Here is a 27,566-nt window from a genome sequence, read left to right on the forward strand (position 1 = left end):
TCCAAATATGATGTATTCAACCTAAAGCGATTTTTTTTTTTAATCGGATGAGCCGTTTGGAGCTGTACACTTTTTATGCGCCCAATGGTAAATGAAAATGAAACGTTGTCATTTACCTAGACCCACAACATAAGTGAATGAAGTGACTGTCTTTAAAACTAACGTATCGATGGCCAGCCATTTCAAACGTACTCCCACTGACTTTATGTTGTGGATCCAGGTAAATGGCAATGTTGCATTTTCATTTAACGCATTTTTAATAGGTGCATAAAGAGTGTACAGCCTAAATGACTCGTCCATTTTTTAAAAAATTCCTTCACTGTAGATTGAAAATATATTTGAAGACGGTTTCCCCTCTTACAATTTGCTGTAATTCTGAAAATAACAGAGTTACCCTATATCAGAGGATTTTTGAGACATCCTGTATAATTGTATACATTTCAGGTCCTCGTCTTGAGACGCAAAGTGCACCACGTGGCAGCGTCGCAGGTAAAGATAACTGCAGAGAAAATCTACCAATCCAATGAATACTTCCAACAATTCTATCCAGATGGAAATTAAAATCGATATACGTTGACACTAGCGTCATTTATTAGCATAGCAATCGATGTAACTGGTTGATGGATTCGAAGAGCTATGTTAATGTTGACAAGTTAATTTGCGACGTTACCACATAGTGAAACTTTGATTCGCTATAGCAACTGAAAGGAAGTCCTGACGGTATATCACTAAATAGGATTTTTGCTTTATTTTAACGTGAAGAATAACGTTTCGTTCTTAGTGAGTCCGTTTTTACAACACCCGAGGCATATACGTACATAAATATAAGTAACAGTTTATTTCACCAAAACCTAGCTTATCAATTATTATTATTATGAAAGGACGACATACTTTCTAGCGTCACAATTTTCTTTTAATTTTCTCGAAAACTATGCATGAAAATTGATGCTAAAGCAATCTCTTTTAGATCAGTGTGACCTATAGATTAATATATGCCTTATATTTGGACAATATTGTAGTTTAGCAGAAATTAAAATTCAAGAATTAACGAATAATTTACGCTGTGTCTCATTAACAGTACTATGTACTATCATTTTGGTATTGTCGTAAAAATATCTTAATGAGGATATATTTCAGTACCAGTCTTAGTAAGTGGAACGGTTATCGACAGTATCAATGTTTAGGTTTACAAAATAAGTTTTTTTTTTCAATCTCAAAAAGTACACATGAGTTTTTACACTCCTGTCTATCAATTTTTCAGCGAAATAAAATCTATCAATTGATAAATGTTTCACTTTTGGTCATGCTTTTTCTTTACGTTGTAATGTTGTACAATTTTACCGAATTAAACTAACTATACTTGATACTTCAAACAAAATGTACTGCTATATTTCTTGGTTCCCAACCTTTTTTGACTGCTACACACTTTACTGAATAATCAGGACTTCATGGCACACTCCTTTGATATTTTTATTTTAAATAATAATAATAATATTTATTATAATAGTGAAACATATTAATTTTTATAATGACTCTATATAGCACTGAGCATTATTGGTACCGCTGGAGGTGTTGACTGGTATGTCTGTCTTCATTTTAACTAATTATTATTAAATTCTTCATATATTTTTTTAATTCTAAAATTTCGCGACAAACCTTAGGGGACTGCCCGACACACTAGTGTGTCCCGACACATCGGTTGAGAACCACTGTTCTAGTTCTATGCATAAGTTTAAAGTGATTGGTTCAATAAATTCCATTAACCAGTACTTGTATTAATAGGAGTGTTTAACTACATACCCACAGACTACTTTCATTTCTACTGTAGGATTCAGCACAACACATTAGAGTTTGGAAACAATGTTCCTTAACTTATTATACCATTCGCTTCTACAGTAAAAGTACTATTTAGTCACTTTTGGTGTGGGGGTAAACGACTTGTTAGTTTACTCTAGCTTCGAAATTAGTCACTTATAATTAATATTTTTTAATTTTAGTCTTGTCCCTCGGCACACAATATGATTACCACCGGTGTTCCCTATATGAATTTTCTCCCCTTCTTTCAAAAACAGGGGGAAATTCAACGAACAAAGAAAAAAAGTCCTTTAACTCAATCTGTGTTCTGGAGATTGTGAAATAGTTCGCTGTTCTATCATCCCAGAAAGCGATTTTAATGGTGTAGCTAATATGGCGATCCAGTTATTGAGGGTAATGACATGGAGAGAGATTTTAATATGCGTGCAGCGTAGTTGGTGAAACACCCTGCAAGACAGAACGAGACAAGCATAGCCAAAAGGATCAGAAGGGTTTCTAACAACGGATTACTCTTCCCATTCTACAAAAACCTCATTCATTACTAAAATAGTGTTCTGACGTTTACAAATGTATTACCATAAATAAGCAGTTATACAACATAATGGTCAGAGGAGCCATTATACGAATTTTGTAATTGTTAAAATAATTTATGTGTTACTCTCTGCTACCTAAAAAAAAATCTGCTAAGTCAGTTGTATTATCTGTTTGTACTATGTAGTAGATCAAAATGGGGATATTCGAGCTAATTAATTGCTAGATCTACCATCACACCTCTACTCATTTTTATAGATGTGTTGTTGAAGGCAACACAATATAATTTATTTTCGAGAGACTATTTCCTCAATAAGAATCCTATATACACATCAACGCAAGATATTTCAAGCAAAGTTGTAATAAACTAAAGTAATATCTAAAATTAAATTTCCTGATACTGCCACCCACAAAAGAATAAGGTCAGTCAAATAACGTCCAATGACTTGATAAAGCGAAAACAACTATTACCAAAGGTTCTTCTAACAACGAAAGAGTGTCTTGGTTATTTGATTTTGACCTATATTTTCTTCCAGATATATATATATATATATATATATATATATATATGTGTGTGTGTGTGTGTGTGTGTGTGTGTGTGTGTCTGTGTCTGTGTGTGAGAGAGAGAGAGTATAAAACAAACTAAACAGTCAAACAAATAACAGAATAATAGACAAATAACTTTCATATATATTTTCTAATATGTAGTACGTATAATGTCTACAACAATGCGATCGGTAAAGGGTCTACTTGCCAACTGGGAAACTCGGGTTTGATCCCCGGTGCAGGTGGGAAATACTCTTAAAATACGGAGTTCATTGTATTTCCTGAATAATATATTTATTGTGCAAGATCATAGATTGAAATGCGCCTTACAAAACTGACCAGCTAGAACATTATTGAACAAAATTGTTGGACTGGCTTAGGAGGCAGCGGCCACAGCAGAACCGGAAGCCACATCGTAGAAGTAATCTCACTCGATCAGTCAATGTGGAGGTTGTGCGTTGAATGGGGACGTCCAGTGATATTTAGTTTAATAGGAACCACATTGCGATGGTCAGACGCCTGGAAACGAGCATCTCGGAAAGAGTAAAACTTGTCGAGTGTTCGTGAGTTTCTGTAGTTTTGTGTTCCAAAGGTGGGAAAACGACGTTGAAACTAAAACCAAACTACAAAGTTTGGGCACCCACACCTAAAAAGTTTTCGGACGTCCTAGAGTATCGATGTTGATACCACAGGATAGAGAGCAAACTGTGAGCAGATATTAACAAAGTTTAAGAGTGAACAAAGAACGAGTGTGTCTGCGCAAAAAATTCACAGTACACTGTAACATAGGATCCCTGCAGCCGAAGCCCATACGTATTTCAATGTTAGCAGCACGATATCATCGATAACGACTGGAATGGGTATGTGCCGTCCGATCTCATTAAACCCAGAGCAATGGCACATCATTCCATGGTCCGATGAATCACGATATACCTTCGTCACACCGATGACCGGATCAGAATCCGTTCTCTTCCAAAGAAACAACAAAGAGACGTGCAGTGTACTATGACGACACACCAAAGATGGCTCAATTATGATTTGGATAATCTGCATATGTTATTCAAGGACCCAGTAGGAATCTACCAAGACGGCTCTTAGCTATTGGTAAATTGCTGGTGACGTACACCCACTCATGTCGGCCATATTTCTAGCTGGGAATAACATTTTTAGCAGGACAACACTACTTGTTACAAAGTAAACATTGAGCTGCAGTGACCTGAGAAGCACAGTGCTGAATTTTAATTATTGCAATGGCCTCCCAACTTAATCGACTTAACCCAATTGAACACCGTTGGGATGTGATTGAGTGTTAGATCAGATCTCATTGATTCAATGCGCGTAATTTACAGGAATTAAGTGACTTGCGTGTACATGTGGTGATCACGCGTTCTGCCATTTAATAATGTCTCATTGCTCTCATGCCTAACCACGTTGCTGCTGTCCTACGAGCTATAGAAACTTATCAGATATTAGGTGCAAGATCATAATGTTCTGGCTGGTCAGTGTATGTCTATATCAAATTAAATGTACATTGAACAGATCATATTTCACAAGCTCTTGCTTAACAATCGTAATGTCATAGTAACGATAAGCAAATATCGTTTATTTTTATTTTTATTCCAATATACTTTTATAGATAGACAAAACTATATAGTGTACATTTTTCGCCATGTATATAAAATATGACGCTCGTAGCTAACCAAAATTTGCGTTGATTATCATCATACCAGTAAGCCTTTGAAATTTAGTAGCACTCACCCATAGATCATAATTACCGTTCAAGTTTCGTTGATTTGCCAGGAGGTTCAACGTACTGCTAAGTCAGCCCATATTATATATAAAAGTCATACATTTCACCCAGGAAAACACCCAGGGAAAAAGAAAGTAGATTCAATCACACTCGTGATTATTTCACCATCTCTTCGCGCACTGTCAAAGAAAGCTGCGAAGCATAAATGGCTAAAGGTCAAGCCATTGGCGAATATCTTTACTGCTGTTCCCTGACTTTGTACACCATGATGCGTGAGTGAGCTGAGCTGCTGGCTAACAGGAAGTGTGAATCCCTGGTCTTTGAAGTAGCAGAGAAAAACAGCAAAGAGCACTGTTTAATGTATCGTTACAATCGAAGCAAGAGGGTTGGAGGGGAAAGACACGTCAAGCCTTGAGCATCTCAGCCCTGGGTGTTGTGTGTGTGTGTGTGTGTGTGTGTGTGTGTTGTGGCGCAAATGGAAATTTAGTCAGATATAAAGCTAGCCGCTGAGGATAGAGTGTGAGAGAGTGAGGGAGAAAGAAAATGTAGATAGAGTGAGAGGATGAAGGAAGGAAGGGAAGGGAGTGGTGGTTAGGATATGAGCGTTGGTGAATGAATTGGGAGAAAGAACGATGCGCTGTAAAAATTGTCAGCTGGATCGACGCGACGCGACGCGACGACAGGGAGAACGGCTGGACTTTTCTGTCTCAGATCGTGCATCATCTGTGAAAACCGCTAGCAGGAAATTAAACTGGGTGCCAGTAGAGTTTTGGGGAAGTACGATTGATGAAAAAGTCTGTGTGGGTGCTTTTGTATAAAAAGTGTGGGAGTATGTATGTATGTTTTGATGTGTGGAAACATACTATATATTCTTTATATACGCTATGTGTATCTGAGAGAGTACGGATGCTATATGTGTTTGTATTAAGCACATGAATAAATTTCATGCATACGTATCTATATGTATGTTTAGATGCGTTTGTATATATTTGCATACATACGTGTACTGTTGCTATTATGTACATACTATTACTGCAATCTAGGAAAGAAGAAGAGAACCGTTGCTATGTATACATACCTTACTACCTTCGCACTTTTTTTTTTTACTTTACTTTCAGAATTCCTCTTAACTAAAGCAGTTACCTAAGGGAAGAAAAACAAACAAACAAAAAAGTTTCGAATAATTAAGGAACCAAAAATAAACTTTTCATGTGTTAACTCATTATAAGCTGAAGATGTTTGTTCCTACCTTATATATATATATATTTCATTCCAAGGAAATTTTCATGTAAATGAAAATAAAGTGGTACCGTATTTCAAAAAAGACTATATTTGAAGAGGATGTGCTATTTTCGTAATCTTAGACATGCGTACACACTCCCACACTATTAACATGAAAATTGGTTAGAAAACATCAAACAATTTTTATTAACTGCTTTAACACTTTTTTGGGGGGGAAGGTTTATCTATATATAAAAATTAAAGTGGCTATGTTTTTGATTTCATAACTCTGGAACCATTCACCAATCTTGATTAAATTTTTAACATAGAGGAGATCCTGGCCTGGGATGGTTTTTATCCTTTCACTTTGACGGTACAACGTAGGGGAGGGTGAGCATATAAAAAGAAATAAAACTTAATAACTCTTGAACTACCCTACCAATCTCGATCAAATTTCTCATAGATGAGGTCCAGGCCTGCAATAGTTTTATTATTTCACTTTGATAGTGCAATTTAGGGGAGGGTTAGATACATAAAAATCAATAAAAAATTAAATAGTTTACGTTTGTGACTTAATAACTCTTCAACCATTCTACCGATCTCGATCAAATTTTCAACATAAATGATGTTTGGACCGCGGATGATTTTTATCATTTCAATTTGACGGTGCAACTTAGGAGAGGAGGGATATTTAAAAAGATCGAAAATGACGAATATTAGTGTCAAATCCATAGTTTTCGGGGTCGCTGAGACAAACAGTGACACTTCCGATGTACTTTAAGTCCAAATTCAGTCCTTTATGTCCAAAATGAAACGTATTCTCCCGTGCAAAGAACAGATATTCTGCTAGTTAATAATAATATGACTTTGAGAAGAGCTGTTTATATTTAATTGTGGTGTACTATCAACAGCAAAATACGTACTTTTCTTAGAATCGCAAATCACAAGTCTTTGTTGCGACATAAGAGCATTGTTTTTTCTTATCGCTTCACGTCTACAATCGTGTATTTCTTGTTTAATGTCCCCACCTTGTTATCTGTTGCCCACGATAAGCTTTGTGTTCCCTTACATGCTGGAGAAAACATCATAGGCCCATATTGTACATCGTAGCCTCTTGAGTGTTGCTGAAGTAACTCCCTCACAGCCGCTCCCAAGCAGGTCTTGTGAAACGAGGAGAAGACTCATTTTACCTTAACAGTTACAAATTACACTATGTTCCTGTGGTAATTTGGGTCTCGTAAAGAAGAAAGTTGAAAATTCCTGACCAGTTATATCTTTCCTTTCTAACGACACAAGGAAATAACTTCCTACTGGGGAAGGGCAAGCTTCTCCCGTCACTCAATTGAGCGACTAACAGATGAATGGGCATATACGTGATACCTCAGCATGCAAAATTGAGGTAGGTGTGTTTCTAAATGAATTGAACTCTGTAGTGTTGTGGTCATACCATGGGATCCAGTACTATGTGGTGTTTCAGTAGCAACAAAAGAGGTGAGGTAGTCTTAATGCTTCGACACTGATACAGGAGATGTCAGTAGAATCCTGTTCGTTAGAAGAATTCTCTCCACAAACTGGCAGATAGACTTTGATCTACGACGAATTTTACCAATACCATTACTTTACTTGTAATATAATTTACGAGTATTGTTCAATTGGCATGCATCTTTGGAAAGAGCAACTACAGCAGAACCTGAGTCCAGGCTGTAGTTTGACTTACTGATATATTCAGCGGTTTCAGGACTTCAAGCATGTTTCCATATTTAAGCCCCACATTCTATATCTCAGCCGTTAAAGTCTCCATTTGGAGGTTGTAGGGAGCCAACATAGAATTATATACTAAAAGAGTTCTTATTACTGAATTGACCAATACCGAAATGACAAAATATTCATTTTATTTATTTATTTGGTATTAGTTGCCTTATCAATATACACACGTGTTTCTGGTTAAGGTTGAAGCGTGACACTGTTAGTGTGTTGTTTAAAGGTTTAATTATTGCAGAGTACAAAATTGAAACTTGTGACTAACTCGCAGTCAAGACCATGGAGACAGAGAAAGTATTCATAAAGATTAGGAAGAGACATATTAAGAACAAGTGGGTGAATAGAAAAGGTTCTTCAGGAAAATCACTTTTCATATTGTCATGTGCACAGAGACCGTGACATACAGATAGGTGATAATATTGATTGTATTCTATTAGCATACCATAGAATCCAATACCATTTATGTCCTCATGAATCTTTATATTTTTTAATCCTAAAGGATTAATTAGTTAATGATCATGTTTATTTTTGAGACATCGATTTGTGTTAACAGTATTCTACATTTATTTCCACAATGCAACCAACATTACAGAAGGAATGTTCGGGTTGCATACCTTCAGATACCGCCTAGAGACAAAAGATTTATTTTCTGCTTAAAGTTGTCTGCTTTAACGTAATAACATTACAAGTAAGCTGCCAAGATCAACTTCATAAAACATAGCCTACTTGCTTTATATAATCAGGATTTGGTGCAAGAAGTCCTGAGTACGATTCCGAGTATGAGAGCCTTGCAAAATTTGAGTGCATTACGGTGGTTCTTATTCCCACTTAAACTATAGGTTTACATCTCATAGTCTCAGTCCTGGAAAGGGACCCTACAATCAAATCTAATAAATGGCTTTAGAATACCAAAGTTTATCATCGCAGAAATAAATATGTTTATTTTCACACCTTCGTAACTGAATTATATCGCTGATGTGGATTATCGTGCATAAGGAAAATGAAGAATAACAACAAGTGCGTAGAGCTGAATTTCTTTCACCATGTTATGGCATACGCTCATATGAGATACGCTCAAATCTGATATGGGAAGATAGAAGAACAATAGAAAAAATGCAGAGGTCTTACTAAACGTTTTCAGATATTTGTGTTTAAAAGTAAATGCAGAGCAAACTAAATATATAGAAGTTCGTTGGGATCGTAATACTGCAAACTATGAATACATTAAAATATCAAATAATACTTTCGACAAAGTAGATACTCTCAAATATCTAGGATCAATGTTAACAGACTAAACTCATATCCACAAAGAAATTAAACGTTGACTAAAACGGATTTTTTTGTTATTATTCAGTTCAAAATATTTTGTCCTGTGTCGAGGAATTTGTAGCTTAAAACATAAAAAGATAACCATGCCTATTGTCCTATATAGTTGCGAAACATGATCGCTTACTCTGAAGGAAGAACGTAGACTGAAAGTTTTTCAGAACAAGATCCTGAGAGAACTCTAGAGGAACAAAATGGCGGAAGTTTCATAACGAGGAACTGCATAATTTATACCATTTACCAAACTGTTAGGATCATCAAGTCTAGGAAGCTCAAGTGGATTGGTCATGTAGGTAGAATGAAAGGAAGTAGGAGTGCTTTCAAAGTTTTCACTGGAAATCCAATCGGAACACGACCATTAGGAAGTCCTAGGCGCAGATGGGAGGACAATAAGCAGATGAATCTCTCTTAAATAGGAAGACGAAATAGAAACTGGATCCAGTTGGCTAAGAACAGAAGTCAACGGAGAGTTTTTGTGAACGCAGCATTGAACCTCCGGGTTCCTTAGGCCATAGGGTTAGTTAGTTAGTTATATCTTTGAACCGGTCTTTGAGTTATCCTATGCTAATCTATTCTAGTTAAAACTGTTTCGTCCATCATCGAGATCATAAAAAAATATTTATCATACTAGATGTGAAATAGTACATAAACTTAAATCTTGTATTATCTATCATACTCAAAACATTAATCTCATTCGCTTATTGTTAATACTATAAGGGACATATTAACCCAATTAAGTATGCCGCTTTTATGAAAAACTTAAACAGGATAAGCCTCTAGTTGGAAGATATATTGACAAGATCTTTGAGCAGTCCTAGAGGGATATAGGAAGATAATGTTAAGTTTGTCTTGAAGAAATATGTGGTTGTGATATCAGACTATATTTGTTTAGCATTTAAAATAATCCAATGCTATTCGTTTGAGATTTACGTCTATATGTAAAACCAAGGTCATGAAAAACAGCTCGTATTGTTAATTCTCACCTGACACATAGCTACCGTACTGCTTACACTTCATTTTAACTTTCTTTTACTATCGTCAATAACAGTAATACTTTTCGATATTAAGTTACAATTGATATCTACATATTTCTATACCGAAATTAACCAAAATTGCGATTTACCACATACCCAATGCTGAAGAAAGTAAAAATGATTGGAAATTTAAAATATTATATAATATTATTTATATAATAATTGAAAAGAAAGTTAGAATTAACAAAAACTTTAACAGATCAGTTAGTTTTGCATGGAAGTTTGAAATGCAATATGAATATAAAATTAAACTTTTTGATATCTCCCTAGATTCTCCCTTTCTAATACTAACAATGTATGTAACATAAACAAGAATTGAAAGGATTTGAGCAAATAGATTTCGCAAATAGAAAAGGATATTTTAAGTTAAATACAAGTATATATATTTGTTTGACCAAATCAGATATCCGATTTCTAAAGATGGATATTTTGAATATCAAATATGCAGTATATGCATAATCACACAATCAAATATTTTAGAAGTAAGCACAAACAAATTTGAGGCTTCATAAGGAGTATAGTTTCCGTATAATTTTATTGATCTTTTCCACCAAATCAACTAGGCAATAGAAATATAAACTAAAACAGGTTTATGATTAGAGATAAGAAAAACTTCAAGATATCACTTTGTTTTAGCTTTCTGTAAATAATATTTTTGTGTACATAGTTTTGTTCAATGATTCCCGCTCAGTTATCTCTATGTTGACAGCCTTATAACAATGTCTACAAACACAAATATTTTAGATAAATACATATGTGTTCTTTGAATATTTGATTTGACACTTAAAGCAAGCTAAATTGTCATTTGTATTATTGAGAGATTATTTCGTTTTAATGGAATATAAGTGGCCAAAGTATTTTGACAGGACTATACGTACATCCGCAAAGACTTTCCCAACTATTATGTAAAAGAAAATACAATACATTTGCAAGAAATGACAGGATGCAATATGCCCAAAAATGACAATCCAATAAGACTTTAGGCAACAATAAAATGAAATTTCTATCTACTTCTATGAAAACGATGTGAAATATCTAGATTACCTTGTAAGCTGCATTAATCACACAAACGTCCTTCAAAATTATTATTAATAGACATTGACATGATACTTAAGTGATTTATTCAATGCAGTTCACCCTCTTTGTAAGATATTAAGCGAATTTGAAACCAAAAGACTATATCTTCCTATCTAGCAGATATATTTCTTGATTGGCATTTAGAGGGCAAATTCTAAAGTATTCTTGCTGCTTAATATTTCCCTTCAACCTTCTATACTCCCCCAACTATGTCTCTGAAGCAGAGAAATTAGATTTCCAAAGACACAAGGTACAGGGTAGGAGAACATCATAAAGAGTGTTGGATGCACTTGCTTCAAAGCAGAACCCTACGGAAGGTTCAGGTCTTGGTTGAGTGAGAGAGAAAGAGCTTTACAACGGATAGAAAAGGAGCTCGGAATGTTGAAGAAGAGAATAAACCATACAGAAAAGGTCAGCTTTCTGTCTGTCTCTGAATATTATATGCATATAAAACTTTGACTTAGCACACTTGCTTCCACAACCCTTCACTTCAAATTGTATGTATAAGTGAGTGGGCGAATGGAGAGGAATTTCCAAAACCTAGTGTTTTAACTTTCAAACTTTCTCAATGAAGTATCTGCAATTCACTTACACGCTCTCTGTGTATTTCTACTTCTCTCTCTTTCATTGACTTGCATGTTACTAGAGAAAATTTTGCAAGCAAGGAGTGAAAATTGCAGAATTTGAAATCAAGGCAAAGTGCCTGTCTATCGAAATTTATATAGAGCTTGTTCAGAAGGAGAAATTATAGTTGTTCGTTAAGTATAGAGCAATTCTGAGAATTTCTACACCTTAATATGAAGACCAGAAGTGGAGATCTAACCGTGAAAGCGGTTTAGTTTAAGTCGGTGTCAATTATCTTACTGCATTCCATTATATATATATATATATATATATATATATATATATATATATATATATATATATATATATATGGAGAGAGGGGGAGTATTTGCAGAGCTCCCTCGTTAGCGTACGTGCCATTGGCGTGGGAGAACCGGCTATTGAATTCCTGCAGAAGCTCATTTGATTCAGATCCCACGTTAAGTCGGAGGTCCTCATTTCATATAGCCTCGCTGCTGAAAGGAATGCTTAACTCAAAATCAAATCAGAGTTTTAGATATTTCATTCAATTAATGAATCTTAAATGGCTTTCTTTCTTTCTCGAATTATTTTAAAATAACGTAAGTTGCAGCATGACCTGCACAACGCTGTACAAAGAATATAATTTTAGATTATATTAAAATTCACAATACAGAACTCAAAAGCCATGGGCTAACTAAAAGCATTTCAACTTTTATAAAGATCTCTGGTTCGACTCGAAGGCTGTGGTGTTCCAAATATTTTGCTCAGTTCTGCATGGAAAATATCTCAAAAATATAGGAAATAGACGACTTATTCTTAAGGATGTTGAAATTTGTTAATGGTTTACATGCAAGTTTTCCTCACAGACTCATCAAAATTTCTCTCTCTCTCTCTCTCTCTCTTTCTCTCTCTCTCTCTCTCTCTCTCTCTCTCTCTCTCTATATATATATATATATATATATATATATATATATATATAAGACAGAAACCAGAAAGACATAACTTGTTAATATTGTGTGTTAATATTGTGTAGTACGGTAGCCAAAACTAGATCTTAGTGGTGGAATATATAGTGTTGAATTATGATATACTAACGTTTTTCAATCGGGTGTTTCAAATTTGAAATTGATAGAATATGCGCATATCTAGGATATGTAGTACCACCTGACATTAAATCTTACTGTGCCTGTAAAAGGTATATTTGCTTATAGCATTCTTATAACACAGAGATCACTATACCGTCTTGAAATCATGCATTAAAGACAAAATTTAATCTTGTTATTTCAAACAATAATAAAATAAGCATGAAAATTATAGATAGATAGATAGATAGATAGATAGATAGATAGATAGATAGATAGATAGATAGATAGATAGATAGATAGATAGATAGATAGTAATCTGCAAGTGGTCTAGTTGCGGAAATTTGTCAGCAAAAAGACCACTTTCCATTATCTACTTTTATGAAAGTGGCCTATTTGCTGATTGAGGTGGTCTATTGGCGGAATCTTGGTGGTCTATTTGCTGACTTGAGAAATTTGTGGTCTAAATGCGTAATCAGGCTTGCCAACCTCTGCATTCTCTACAATATAACCATGCTCAGTAGATAGCATCATTGCTTGGCAATCATGCGATTTAAGGTTTACCGCTAGTCGGCTATACTTGCTTAGGTTTATCTGGGTAAATCTCATTTCAGGAGTAGACGTAACATATCATTTCCATCAGAATATATACTTCTCTAAAAATTTCCACCTTACTAGTTCATCACATTTTATTTTTCTCATGCCAGTGACTACGCCTTCTTCTACTCATTTGACATAGTTCTTATCAGCTTAAGCCGCTAGGCGGTAAGACTTAAATTCATTTCAGGGGTACACAAATTTATAAATGAAGCCAAGAAAGTTGTATCGCTTTTTCACCCACCACCTTTTAACATCAATATGTCACCTAAGACGTACCTGGAAGATCAAAAATGATCTCCAAAAACATCGACGAGCTTGCCAACGTTTCGGAAGACCATGGATTTCATCGCGGTGGGCCGTGAAGCAAAGATGGTATCAAGTGCATTTTGCACCTCTACTAGGAATTTGAACTGGCTTCCTCTAAGGTGATTGTCCAAGGAATGTAACAGGTAATAATCTGAGGTGCAATGTCCGGGGAGTGTGGCGGATGCAATAGTATTTCCAATTCAAGGCGTACAATGGTGTCCCGGATCATCCTAGCTACGTGGGGCTGAGCGTTGTCCTGTCACAGGAGGACCCCTTTGTGATTCAGAAGTGCTGGTTCCAGAGTTTTGAGTTTTTCTTGAACACGCTTCAACTGCTGACAATACACAGTTACATTGATGCTCTACCAGCTTGTAACAGATCCCGATGCACGATGCCGCGAGCAGTACACCAAACACACAGGACGACCTTTTTTCGTACAGTGTTGGTTTCGGCTGTTTTTGAACCGGTTCGTGGGATGCTAACCAATGATAATGGTACCGTGGAGCTTCGTACAGGACCCACTTCTCGTCACAGTCAACCCCTTGTCCAGAAATGGCTCCTTCCTCAAACGACAAAACAAACAATCACATTTGTCTGCTCGTGTTGCCTTCTGGCCCGGAGTCAATTCATGTGGGACCCATCTCCCCAACTTGTAGTGCTTCCCAAGTTGATGGAGGTGCTGCCGAATGGTTTATCCACTTACACTGAATTGTAGTTCCAGCTCCTCGTATGTCTGGAAACCGTTCGCCTGAATTGCTGGCTGACGATCTTCATTTTGTACACGTCTTCTGGCACGTGGTACGTCTTCGAGTGTTTCGTCACCGTCCTTAAATTTGTTAAACCATCGCTGCACTGTCCGCGTAGTCACGACACTCTCACCTAAGGCCTGGTATATCTTCCGCCCCGCTGTCGTGGAAGCCCGTCAATACAGTTTTGTTAATATAGTCATCTCTTAATACTTTCAAAGTTATAAGACACTGATATTCTCCGATTAGGATTTCTAAATGACGACAGTTTATATTAGTAAATACTTATTATTAATATGAATTAAAGACGCACTGATTTTTTTTTTAATTTGAGATAAGAAATTAACAGTGATGCTTAGATAATTAGAAAATTCAAGTGCACTGCAACGTGCTACAATCACTCGCCAAAAATATACATAATTCAAATGCATTTCACACAATGATGTTCATTTTAAACCTGTGACTATAAGAAATAATGTATTCAGAAATTTTGCTGTATTTTTTTAATGTAACATATTTATCAATATAAATATTTAAGTTATGTAGAATTTATTACTTTTAGAGAAAACAAATTTAGATTTCTAATACAGTACTTTCATTCATTTTTCGTTAAATAGGTAAAGAACTCAACTATAGATGCTCAATGGTAAAGCGCTTATCTATGGTGCGTAGGGTCCCCGGTTCGATCCTGGTTTTCGTTATTTTTGTGGTGGTAAAAAGTGTGTGCATCGAAATTTCAAGAGGTTCTCCTTTTCTCGTTCGTCTTCATTCTACAATTTCGTTCATTATCACCATCACCGCCTCCCTTAATATAGATGCATAACGCGAGACGTTAACTAAAGAAAACATTGTGTTCGTGGGTTCTCTTGGGTTCACCCTTTCCTCCCATATTCTTCCTCTACACCCCTACGAGTAAGTCTATAATCTCGAACAAAATACACACTGTGTTTTATAAAAATAAGAGACCTATGAAATTGCCGTGGAAATATTTCATTTACAATCAGAAGGGATTCACTCCCTCATTATTGACATGTCAAAATAGAACAATGTTACATATGTAACTATAGAATACTTATTTATTTGAACAACGGGGAAATGAGGTAATTTCAATGTCTAGTTCTCGATTGATTTTAAATGTAGGTAGTAGGGATGATTGTGAAGACTCAAAAAATATGCACCATATTGAGTCAATTTTATTATTATTATTATTACGAAAGTTATAGTGTAGCTTATCCTGCAAAATTGTTTTAAATGTTTACAACATGGGGTTGCTTTGATCCACCTTTCACCGCTTTAGGGGGAATTTACCCTATACTAGGGGTAAAGCCATTGATTTATTCCTGACTGATCCCAAGCACTAAAGACTGTGAAGAATTCTAAAAGAAAATAGTAACTAAAGAACTTTTATCAAAATCGATTAACATTTATCTGATATCTTGGATTTTTTTTAAAATCGTCGGATGGGGTGTAATCAATCTCTTTATACTTCACTGATTTCAGCTCCTCCAGAGGGGCTCAAAGAAAATATACGCCATATGGCGTCAACATTTTTTTAAACGAAAGTTATCCTGGAACATATTTATTTAAATGAGGTGTAAATTCACCCTTCCATTCTTGGCAAATTTTAATGGCGAACTGGGATATCATTGGAATCCCCTAAGAAAATTTTACATTGTATTTTCTCAAAATCGAATATTTATTAATAATATTAATATAATATATATGCAATTATTAATATATATACATTTATAACTAATGTAATGTACTGAACAGAAAGGACAATGTCGTAAAATAAGCTACTAAATGTTTTACAAAATGAAGTACATTACAATGCGTTTCTGTAGGGAAGATTTTGCCATTAATATTATTCCTAACAGGAATATTTTGTTCTATGAACTAACTTTCGTTCCTGTATACACTGAAACTGATGGAAGGATGTAACTACAGGAAATTTTACAGGAATTTATTCATGTAATAATCTACTTCTACACTTAAGGTTTATAAGATGTTCGTATTAATATACTTCTAAAACAACTACGTATATTATCTCTTTAAATTCTACAATAGATTATTTTACAATAACTGTCCAAAGATGAGATATGAATATCAATCGATAAAGCAAGCTGAACCTAAGAAACTGACATGCGGGAGGGTAAAACCTTATGTGTACTTTTCGAGAAACTCTGCAAAAATAAATATTTAAGGTGCTAAAAAAAATTTTATTAGTGGCCAACAATAGCAGACTCAGTGACATTACACCTATTAAAGCGAAATTCATATTTAACAAAGAAAAAAACTCAATAAAGCATTTCATTATGACACCAGCAAGAAGGCAGTACACTCTTTGGTTAAAAATACAATAACTTAAAATTATCATTAACTTTAATTTTAATAGAATATATAAAAAAATCGAGGATTGTAATTGTAATAATGTATCCCCTTTAACTAGGACCATATGAGTCTTTCCGTCTCGGACAAGGCCCTGATAACAACTAAAGCAAATATGTGAAAGACGTTTGTGAATTGCCCACCCCCACTTTATAATTTTGATTCGGAACCGAAGCCATACATTCAGGGCCGGATTTAGCATTTTGGCGCCCCTAGGCCCAATAATTTTTTCCGCCCCCTAGTCTGGTTAAAGTTACTTTCCTAAAAACCTTTATTAAAAAATTATATCAGGCCTATATGTTAATTGCTTAAACACCACTCCACGATGCAATTTTATCATTGCAAGTTTTTTGAGGAATTTACTTGGTTCTGGGCTTAACAAAATACCGTTAATGTATTAACAAAAGATTGGTGAACTTTACCAAAAATTATTTGTTCCAATGAACTTCAAAATCAGAATGCTTTATTAGCCTGATTTTTTTAATCAGTTCAAAAAATATGTTAAGTTATGGCTATTTATTTTTATTTCTAGATATTTTTTTTATTTTTTTTCTCTCGGCCGTGCGCCCTCTGTGAGCTTGCGCCCATAGGCTCGGGCCTACCGGGCCTATTGGGAAATCCAACCCTGCATACATTCCGTAAGTGCTATTCTGTGCTCGAGCACAGGGCGGTGGAATTTAATGAGCTGCAAAATTTTGGATTTTTTTTACGATTCACAATAAAGTAACATTTAAAACAAGCAACTTGCAGAGTCCCGCGCAAACGCGAGAAAATATCATAATGTGTTTAATTCCCTCTAATTACAGTAGTTACTAATTACCTAGCTTATCTGATTATTTTTAAAAAGTAATCCTCTTCCACCCTCCCCCTGAAGTGTGAGGATGAACTTGAACATAAAGAAAACTGATAACGTTAAACTCAGCGACCTCAAAAACTATGAATTCAACACTAATATCTCTCGCTTTCTATTACCTTTAAAATCTCGCTCCCTCTCTGGAAAGTGAAGTGAGACCTTAAAGTTGAATTGGACTAAAACTGTCACTATTTACCTCATCGACCTCAAAAACTATGAATTCAACTCTAATAATGAATTATTTTTAAAATGCTCCATGTTATTCTTATGGGTACTTTGCACCCCCATATCTCAGTTCAAGTGTGACCTAAGAACCTGGAACAGTCATTTGGATCATTTCTCTTAGAGTTTTAAAACATATTAAAATTTCGTTTTTTTTTATTATGGTTTCTCGAGTTGAAAAGTGCTATAGACAGACAGGCAGACAAACAGCTTATTGTATCATTAATATGGATGCTATTAAACCATTGCTGATGGTGAATAATGCAAACAGTTATTTTTCTTATCAGTTATCACCAATAATTATTGGTGTGTCAGTGATGGATGTTAGCCAATCCCAGCTTCAAAATCACGCCCTGATTAGATCTCTAGTAGGCTACTCTTTCTCTCTAGAAATTAATGAAATGTATTCTCTCCGGACAGTAAATTAAAACATAAATGAATAAATTACATGCCAATATTGAGAGAGTGTGTCCCCAATGAATGAGTGGTTGAGCTCATTACCTTGTAATCAGATGGTCCTGGGTCCGATTCCCGGTGGGGACACAAGAGGTTCAGTTCCCAAGTTAAGCTGTAGGTCCCTTCCTTGGTACGTCATCATCATCCCATGGAAGGCAATGGCACTATCCATGGGTTCATCTTGCCGAGGAAACTTCGGGTCAAACACCTACCTTTGGACAGAATACCACATCGTAGTCATCATTGAAAGAATTAGGCTATTTAAAATTACGTTGTAACGTTTGTAACTTGTAATACCTAAACTGCTTCTTAACAAGAGCTGGTATGTTTGCAAAATCAAAGCTTGTTTCCTTGTTTGAGACATAAGTTTGTGTGGAGCTCTTTCGTGGCTAAGCGGTTAGCTTTGGTGCCTATGGCGTGGGACACCCGGGTTTGATTCTCAGCGGGAGCTCATGTGGTTCGGATTTCACGTTACTCAGTAGGTTCACGTCTCATATAGCCTCGCTGCTGAACGGAACATTAAACTCAATATCATTATCATCAATCATAAGATTGTGTGGGAGGGGCGGCAAATTATGTAGAGCACAGGGGCGCACAATTTATAAACACGGGCCTGCAAACATTTGCTTTTCGTTTGTTATTGATTGTTTTGAATAATAAATCGTTTGTTGTAGAGATATATACAAAAATAAGTTAGTGAGGGCAGTGTGAAGTGGCCCGTTATCAAATTTCGATTCAAAACCAACATCAATAGCTTGTTTTTTTGTTTTTTATCGACTCTTATGAAGAAAAAATCTTTTGTTTCAAAAACCTTCAAGAGATATTTATAAAATAAAGTTGGGGGCAACTTAACACTGTCCCCCTACTTTCAAATTTTGTTTTAAAACCGATCTCAATCGTTTGTTTCTCGTTTGTTATTGATTGTTTTGATGAAAAAATAGTTTGTTTCGATAAACGTAGTGAGATATTTACAAACTAGACTGTAGTTAACTTTTGGATTGGGGTGTAGCTAACTTTATCTCGATTCTCACATTTCAATTTTGATTCAAAATCCAAGCCAATCGTTTGATTTTCGTTTGCTATTGATTCTTGAAGAAAGAGTAGTTAGCTTCAAAAATTATGAAGAGATATTTACTCCTTCAATGTAATTCCCCTACTTTTAAATTTTGATTCAAACCCAGAGCCAATCGTTTGTTATTGATTGTTTTGAAGAAAAAAAATATTTCGAAAATAATAAAGATATGTTGACAAAACAAATTTGGAATATGGCCATATTAACAATTTCGATTGAAAACTAAAATCAGTCGTTTGATATGGGTTTCTTGTTGATTATTTTGAGGAAAGGTAGTTTGTTTCGATAAACATAAGAATATATTTACGATGTGGTTTGGATGAAATTGGTTTGTTTCCCGATCGTTGTTGACTGTTTTGAAGAAAAAAATCAAAAAACAACAAGAGATATTTACAGAATATAATACATTTAATGGGCCATTTCGCACTGCTTATTCTACTTTTAAATTTCGATTCACAGCTTAAATCAAGTTTGTTTTTCGTTTCTTATTGATTAGTTTAAGAGAAAATAGTTTGTTTCGAAAAATATTAAGAGCCATTTACAAATTGGGTGGGCCAACTTCATACTAGTCTTTTAAATTTCAAACTTCAGTTTAAAAAAGTCATTTGTTTCTTGCGTGTTATTGATTCTTTTGAAGAAAAATCGAAAAGCATTAAAATATTTTGATAATAAAGTTGTTATAGATATATCTTTTACTTCTTTTACACAAAATCTTGTTCAAATAGGATTTCAAACCCCGAAATCCCTTCCCTTGCGTACGCAAGTGAACAGAATAATTAATATCAATTAAAAGTAGAACATATTTTATGATAAAGTTTAAAAAGAAAAGGCCAAATAATAATAGCTGATACGATACAGAGTCCATAAGAAATCAGTACGGTATTTCATTACTTTCTTTTATACTTTGATAGTAAGAAGTAAAACACAACGAATACAGATTAGATAATAACACTTTAAAATTGCTTTATTTATTACAAATTGAGAAGAAAGAAAGTAATACTATTTGGTGGAACAAAGACTGAATAAAAATAGTGCTTCATTCTACCTTTATACACTAAACAAGTGTCACATATACACCACGTGATGGTGTTTAGTTTTAATGCCATGGTATTTTTTTCAATTATTATTGAAATCATAAGTGGTGAAAGTTTATATCACTTCTAGTTTTAGTAGAGATGTTAGAGTGGAGACCCAATATATTCTTGGGATGCTTAATTGATTACAGATGACCGCGTCTTGCTATATAATACCGTTTTCATTTTATGACGATCAACGTTGGAAGATGACTCATATTGTTTTTGTTATATGTAGAGCAATACTTAATAATTTTCGAAAGAAGCTATTTATTTCAATAGAATCAGTAACAACTGAAAAGCAAACGATTGGCTTCGGTTTTCGAATCAAACTTTGAAAGTGGGGTCAGTCCAAAGTTAGTCCCAGCTTTATTTTTAAATATCTCGTAAAGTTTTTCGAAATATTTTTTTTCTTTATTCAAAACAATCAATAAAAAATGAAAAGAAAACTATTGATTTTGGTTTCGAGTCGGATTTTGAAACTGAAGAATGTAAAGAAGCCCCAAACTTTATTTAGCAAATATCACCTGGGAGTTTTCGAAACAAACTCTTTTTTTCTTCAAAACAATCAAAAACAAAAGATTGATTTTGGTTTTGAATCGAAATTTGATATTGAGGGAGTTATTCTAAATTTGCCCCAACTTTGATTTGTATATATGTCTTAATGTTTATCGAAACAAATGATTATTTCTTCCAAAGAGTCAACAACACACAAAAAACAAACGGTTGATTTTAGTTTCAAGTCGAAATTTGAAAGTCCGGGGGGAGGGGGGCAAGGCAACTTTACAGATGTATGTGAAAGTAATCTCACAAATCTCAAGTACGACTAACTTGTAAGATTAGAAAACCGTCTCTGTCTGTGTAATTTTCTGCATCTCCTCCCTAATGTTGGTAAATAATTTTTGCTTTTTTGGCAATATCCATATTTAAACGATTGAAATCTAGTTTTAATTTCGTAAAAAAAACATTGTGTGGCAAGTAAAATTCATGTTCGACATAAGAAAATTTTATCTATTATGTATCGCTATACTGTAGTTTATCTACTGTGCAAGGTTGGCAGCCTTACTCCGCATTTAGACCACAAAAACATAATGTTGCAAACTAAGTAGCACGTAATAAAACATTAATTGCACAAGAACATTAATCATGTGACGATTAAAAGTAACCGCATGGTGCATTTTCTCATGTCAATTAGGAATTCGTGTTCATAAATTGAATGTCATCATTAACTTACACTCGGTTTTAAGTATTTGATTTAAAACACGGGTCAAATGACATTGAAGTTTTCAGATAGGAGATGGTGACACTGAATTCTGCAAATAGACCACAAGCAGCTTCAATTGTTTTATCTACATTATTAAGCATTTTAATGAAAATATTGAAGTAAAAATTGTCATGTACAATCTCACCCTAAAGGGAAATATGTTTCAAACCTTATTTTCCTTAAACGTTTGCAGAAAATTAGATTATTCCAATTTTTGGCGAAATCTGGTTCTTTTTTCCGCATATAGACCACTTTTTTCGGTTTATAATAAATATTTGCATATTAAACGCTCAATCAAGATGGAAAACCTATTTTAATGACTAATAATACCACATTAAATAATTACATATACTCACAATAGTTAATATCAGAAATTTTAAAAATTCAATTTTTTTCACCTTTCCCTCTGATGACCGAACATCATTCTTGACTAACATATTGACTTTTTTGTCCCAAAAATTCAAACTTTTTTATTTGAAGGTTGATAATATAGTTGATAAAGATTGAATTGTTCCTTTCAGTTCTTTAATGCCTATCAAACATCAATATCCTAAAAATAAAACACTTTTCTTTGTGATTTTCAAAGTCGGCAAATAGACCACTTTGGGACATGTTTTTCTCAGTTGATAGCACAATTTTGCAATGAAACAGTAGTCGGCTTTTACTTTTTTGGTTAATTCTACGCAATTCACTGTACCTACTATAATTTATTATGCCGTAGTACTATTTTTAGACCTATAAATTACAAGTCCGCAAATAAGCCACTTTCAAGCAGCTATAGATAGATAGATAGATAGATAGATAGATAGATATAAAGAACCTCACAACATGGGTATTAGTCAAATAGCAATCACGTTGATATCGCAAATCAATCGAAATTAAAGACAAAAATGTATAAAACTCCAAAGAACTCAGTCAATAACATCTTCCTCAAACACATAGAGAACAAGTTAGCCTACGTCGACATCCATGGAGTAATAAGACTACTTATCTCTGAAGACACAATAGCTTCAACAGATGCTTCAACTTTGCAATTGTTAAAAGAAAAACATCCGCCACATACTTATGAATTTACACCACCTGATACATCCAATTTTCAAATCCACATCAATGGAGTCTCAACCAACGAATTTCTAAGGGCATTCAAATCCTTCACCCCAGGCTCATCAGGAGGTGTAGATAAAATGCTTCCATCTATTCTCAAAAGATTTAATTCTATACAATAATCAAGACTCCAAAAATAAGTTGGTTAAAGTAATTTGAGATCTTCTCTCAATGATAATATCAGGAAACGTTCCAACAGAAATAAGACCCATGGTCTTCGGAGCTTCTCTGATAGCACTAAAGAAGAAATCGGGAGGAATCAGGCCAATCGCAATAGGAAATACCTGGAGGAGACTTTCATCTAAAATCATATGCAGCAGAATTAAACAACAACTGCATCTATTCCTATCTCCACATCAACTGGGAGTGAACATACAGCATGGAGCCTAAGCAGCGGCCCACACAGCACGTATATATTTATCTTTTTCTCACCCAAAACCTAAAGCCTTCCTAAAAATTGATTTCAGGAACGCTTTCAACGAGTTAGACAGAAACTCAATGCTATCAGCATTTCGATATTTCCTTATGTTCATTAGAGCTATTCAGAAGCTAGCAAATTATATTATGGGAAGGACATCATTCTCTCACAAACAGGAGTGCAGCAAGGCGATCCCTTGGGACCAGCTCTATTTTCAATAACCTTACAACCAATAGTCAATAAAATAAACACAGATCTAAATACTTGGTATTTAGAGAATAGATGTATTGCTGGAGACCCAGATGACGTTTTAAACGCATTAAACATGATTCACGCACAAGCTAAAACAATTGGTCTACACCTCAACTTCTCAAAATGTGAGGTTAGTTTTCTCAGAGCAACAAAGGGACAGACGCAGAAATATCATACAGAGAAGCAGCTCCTGAAATTCAATTAATGTCAACGTCAAATGCTTATCTTCTCGGAGCTCCTCTTTCAACAGAAGCTGGAAGAACACTAATAAAAGAAAAAAACAGCCAAACTAGAATTATATTTCTCACGATTACCTCTGATCCCAGCACATTCCGCCTTCTATGTACTTAAGTCTTCATTCAGTATTCCAAGAATATTGTATTTTCTTCCATGCTCTTCAACATGGAAAGAGGAAGACCTTTTAGAACACTACGACAACGCCATAAAATCTGGACTACAGTCAATAGTCAATTGTGCTCTGAAAGATAACAGCTAGCTCCAGGCTCCTCTTCCTGTTAGTAATGACGGTTTGGGCATTTGTCGAACCTTAGATATAGCTATTCCAGCCTTTCTGGCCTCGCTCTAGTTCCCGAAGACTCATAGGATCATTACTAATACAGAACCTTCATCCATACATAGACTCAGAAATCACAGAATGCTCTTTTACATGTGCTCTACTAGTCAGCTCTGAACTTTCTCCACTAAGCGCAAAGACAAAGCAATCATCATGGGATGATCCCATCATCAAATCGCACTACTCTTACCTAATGCACTCAACCAATAATCTAGAGGACAACGCCAGACTACTCGCTGTCACATCTGTTGGAGCAGGCGATTGGCTTAAAGCCTTCCCATCTTCTTGGCTAGGACTCCACCTACCCAATGAAAGTTTCCGAATTGTTATAGCATTACGCTTAGGTGCAGAGATTTGTGTACCTCATAAATGTTTCGCTTGCAGGAGCTCAATAGATGAAAGAGAACTACACGGATTTTACTGTATAAAAAGTGCTGGCGGACACCCACGACATTCTATGGTTAACGAGTTAATAATGAGAGCTCTTATCTCAGCAGGGATTCCATCAATACGAGAACCAACTGGATGTAATCGATCAGACGGCAAGAGACCTGATGGATTAACATTGATACCTTGGAAAAGAGGTAAAGCCTTGGTCTGGGACTTTACATGCGCCGACACATTCGCTCCTTCCAATATTTCTTTTTCATCGGTTCAAGCTGGTACCATAGCTAGTAGAAAAAATTAACAGAAAAGAGAAACAAATATAGTAACCTGATTGACAAATACCAATTCATAACTATAGCTATGGAAACCAGTGGAGCTTGGAGCAAAGAAGGTCTCATTTTTATCAAGGAAGTTGGTCAACGAATTACTTTTCTAAGTGGAGATAACAGAGCCAAATCCTTTTTAACGCAATGTATAATCATGGTCGTACAAAGAGGCAATGTTGCCAATTCGGGGAACTATATCACCAGAAAAAGAATTAGACGAAATTTTACTTCTATGAAAATGCCTCAGTGAACAAACCCATCCATGGAATAGATATAGTACCATCTATCGAAATACACCATGTTTCATGGAATGAATTCCAAACAATGTGAAAACGGGAGTGTGCGATATTTCACCGCGAGGACTGAAATTGACATTGGGAATTTCACATAATCTTTATTATGTTTAACAAACTTGTTTATGTATACGGTCAACCTATGCATTTATTAAAAGTAATTAAAATTTTTAAATCATTATGATACGAGCCAAAAAAGAGAAAACATTTTCTCTTATGTTTATAGAAACAACAATAAGAAATCAATAAAGTATTTCCATGGCAACATAAACCAAACACATCAGCTTTGTGTTGAATTGAGACATAAATAATTACCAATATTTCGTGAAAACTTTTAATTGTTAATTGAATTTCATCTTAGAATCATTCTGATGACATCGGTCTTTCTTTGAATACTGTTGTAGATTAATACATTAATGTTAGTTTGTGGTGGATAGACGTGCGTATTTTATACTTCGAAGAATATCATATTAACACCTTTATTGATCATTATACCGAACCCTTTCGATATTTTTCCATTCAGGTAATAGCTCTATCTATACGTGCGTAGTCCTATCTCGTATTATATTATTAGCAGTGTCTGTTAACAAAAAAAAAACTTCAGATCCAAATTGAAAGTGACTATGTTTGTGACTCTTAATCTCTTGAACCACCCAATCGATCTCGATCAAATTTTTGACGTAGATGCAGTTCTTGCCTGGGAGTGTTTTTAGCTATTCACTTTGACGGTAGAGTTTAGAGGAGGGAGGGATGGGAATTATTAAAAAAAATAAATAAAACTTAATAACTCTTGAACCAAACGACCAATTTCGATCAAAGTTTCAACATAGATGACGTTTGTGCCTGAGATGGATTTTACCATTTCACTTTGACGAAATAACGTAGGGGATGGGGAAGAGGGGGAGATATAAAAAAATCAATAAATATAAAAATAAAAGTGAGTATGTTCGTGAGTTAATAACTCTTTAACCACCCGATCGATCTCAATCAAATTTTCAACATACATGAAGTTTAAACCTGGGAAGTTTTTTATTATTTCATATTGATAGTAGAACTTAGGGGTGGGGAGGAAGGTAAATATACGAAAATGAATAAAACTTAATAACTCTTGAACCACCCAACCGATCTCGATCAAACTTTCAACATAGATAAGGTTTGGACCTGGGATGTTTTTTTATTATATCCCTTTGACGGTAGAACTTGGAATAGGAGGAGAGGAGAGGAGAGATACATAAAAATAAATAACACTTAATAACTCTTGAACCACCTGACCGATCTCGATCAAATTTTTAACATAGATGACGTTCGAGTCTGGAAAGTTATTTTTAATATTTTCACTTTGACGGTAGAACCTAGGGGAGGAGGAGATTAATATATAGAAATAAATAGAACTTAACTCTTGAACCACCCAACCTATTTCGATCAAATTTTCAACATAGATGACATTCGGGCCTGTGATAATTTTTATCATGTCGTGCCACGCAACGTGGGAAGGGGAGAGGGATATATACAAAAATAACCGAAAATGACCAATATCAAAGAGCGTTTTAGTAATAGTAAAAACGGAGCATATTACTATGTTTCCTTAATTTAACCCAACGAAATCGGGGTTGTCTTAGGTTCGAAGACGTCTTAAATTTGAGTAATTATCGAGAAATTCTTTGTTAAAGATATTATTAACGTGTTATTAAAACTACTTTGCTACCCATAAATATTTTTAATTTTGTATCATATTCAATCATTCAGACAACAATGATTGCTAGTATAATTTATATGGTTAATGGTAGTTCCTGGACTCTTTTGGTAGATAAGAAAGTAAAAGCGCTGGAAAAGCCCAAAGTAAATCACTTTTCATAAATAATAGTGCTACGTTGCCGAAACTGTAACACTATCATTTATTAATAATGATTTGGGTTGGTAAGTTTTTTTTTTTTTTTTTAACGAAAGGGAATCAAAAATAAGCAGCAATTATTTTTTCCCACTATTTTACTGGAGGAGAATGTTTGCTCGTTAATTTTTTTACACAATCTTTTGCCAGTTCAATGCATTTATTTCATCGGATAGAAAGTGCTTCGATACCACGTAAGAACTTTTAGTTGACGTTGTAGAAACTCGTGCACCACCGATCGAACGTCTTCATCAGATATGAACTTATGCCCTCTAAGCTACTTCTTTAGTGGACCAAAGGTATGAAAATCTGATGGCACGAAATCAGCGAGTACAGCAGATGTGGGAGGCACTTGAAGCGTAGATCGTTGATTATTTTCAATTTTGCACGACCAGAATGAGGACGGGTGTTATCATATTGAAGCAAACCGTGTATTCAACAATTCCCTTGCGTATTGCTTGCTGTTCTGTGCGTATTGCTGACTTAAAATGTTTTTTGAGAAGTCGGTGTAGGGGGACTAGTTACTGTGGTACGTGAGAGCATGTAGCGTTCCAGAATAGGACCATTCTTATCCCAGAATGACTTTCTGTACAGAGAGCTGGCTGCGAAACGTCTT

Source organism: Thermobia domestica, chromosome 2, assembly GCF_964235325.1.
Source record: "Thermobia domestica chromosome 2, izTheDome1.hap1.1, whole genome shotgun sequence".
Classification (NCBI taxonomy): domain Eukaryota; kingdom Metazoa; phylum Arthropoda; class Insecta; order Zygentoma; family Lepismatidae; genus Thermobia; species Thermobia domestica.